At 45.0% G+C, this 1,915-nt stretch overlaps 1 non-coding gene across 1 annotated transcript; it reads right to left on the bottom strand.

Moving 5' to 3' along the window:
• Positions 1-735: 735 nt before the first annotated feature.
• TRNAL-CAA (transfer RNA leucine (anticodon CAA)) lies at positions 736-807 on the bottom strand. The gene has a single exon. It is a non-coding gene; the product is annotated as a tRNA-Leu (tRNA).
• Positions 808-1,915: the final 1,108 nt, after the last annotated feature.

Here is a 1,915-nt window from a genome sequence, read left to right as displayed (position 1 = left end):
TGAAAGTGATGTCTTTTTATTTCTCAGTAAAATATTGTTTTGGCAGAGCATGGTTTCGATCCATGGACCTCTGGGTTATGGGCCCAGCATGATTCCACTGCGCCATTCTGCTTCTGGTTATATTGGAGACATTTTTACTTGAAAGTAACTTCTTTCTATTTCTCATTAAAATACTGTTATAGCAGAGCATGGTTACGATCCACGGACCTCTGGGTTATGGGCCCAGGACGCTTCCACTGCGCCAATCTGCTTTTGGCTATATTGGAGGCATTTTTACTTGAAAGTGACGTCTTTCTATTTCGAAGTAAAATACTGTTGTAGCAGAGCAGGGTTTCGATCCTCCGACCCCTGGGTTATGGGCCCGGCACGCTTCCATTACGCCACTCTGCTTCTGGTTATATTTAAGGCATTTTTACTTGAAAGTGACTTCTTTCTATTTCTCAGTAAAATACTGTTGTAGCAGAGCATGGTTTCGATTCACGGACCTCTGGGTTATGGGCCCAGCACGCTTCCACTGCGCCACTCTGCTTCTGGTTATATTGGAGACATTTTTACTTGAAAGTGACGTCTTTCTATCTCTCAGTAAAATACTGTTGTAGCAGAGCGGGGTTTCGATCCACGGACCTCTGGGTTTTGGGCCCAGCACACTTCCACTGCGCCACTCTGCTTCTGGTTCTATTCGAGACATTTTTACTTGAAAGTAACGTCTTTCTATTTTTCAGTAAAATACTGTTGTAGCAGAGCGGGGTTTCGATCCACGGACCTCTGGGTTTTGGGCCCAGCACGCTTCCACTGCGCCACTCTGCTTCTGGTTCTATTCGAGACATTTTTACTTGAAAGTAACGTCTTTCTATTTTTCAGTAAAATAATGTTATAGCAGGGCAGTGTTTCGATCCACGGACCTCTGGGTTATGGGCCCAGCACGCTTCCACTGCGCCAATCTGCTTTTGGCTATATTGGAGGTATTTTTACTTGAAAGTGACGTCTTTCTATCTCTCAGTAAAATACCGTTGTAGCAGAGCGTGGTTTTCATCCACGGACCTCTGGGTTATGGGCCCAGCACGCTTCCACTGCGCCACTCTGCTTCTGGTTATATTGGAGGTATTTTTTATATGAAAGTGATGTCTTTTTATTTCTCAGTAAAATATTGTTTTGGCAGAGCATGGTTTCGATCCATGGACCTCTGGGTTATGGGCCCAGCATGATTCCACTGCGCCATTCTGCTTCTGGTTATATTGGAGACATTTTTACTTGAAAGTAACGTCTTCCTATTTCTCATTAAAATACTGTTATAGCAGAGCATGGTTACGATCCACGGACCTCTGGGTTATGGGCCCAGCACGCTTCCACTGCGCCAATCTGCTTTTGGCTATATTGGAGGCATTTTTACTTGAAAGTGACGTCTTTCTATTTCGAAGTAAAATACTGTTGTAGCAGAGCAGGGTTTCGATCCTCCGACCCCTGGGTTATGGGCCCGGCACGCTTCCATTACGCCACTCTGCTTCTGGTTATATTTAAGGCATTTTTACTTGAAAGTGACTTCTTTCTATTTCTCAGTAAAATACTGTTGTAGCAGAGCATGGTTTCGATTCACGGACCTCTGGGTTATGGGCCCAGCACGCTTCCACTGCGCCACTCTGCTTCTGGTTATATTGGAGACATTTTTACTTGAAAGTGACGTCTTTCTATCTCTCAGTAAAATACTGTTGTAGCAGAGCGGGGTTTCGATCCACGGACCTCTGGGTTATGGGCCCAGCACACTTCCACTGCGCCACTCTGCTTCTGGTTCTATTCGAGACATTTTTACTTGAAAGTAACGTCTTTCTATTTTTCAGTAAAATAATGTTGTAGCAGAGCGGGGTTTCGATCCATGGACCTCTGGGTTATGGGCCCAGCACACTTCCACTGCGCCACT

Source organism: Palaemon carinicauda, chromosome 25 (assembly GCF_036898095.1).
Source record: "Palaemon carinicauda isolate YSFRI2023 chromosome 25, ASM3689809v2, whole genome shotgun sequence".
Lineage (NCBI taxonomy): Eukaryota > Metazoa > Arthropoda > Malacostraca > Decapoda > Palaemonidae > Palaemon > Palaemon carinicauda.
The sequence above is the reverse complement of the archived record's forward strand: the minus strand, read 5'-3'. Positions and strand labels throughout refer to the sequence as shown.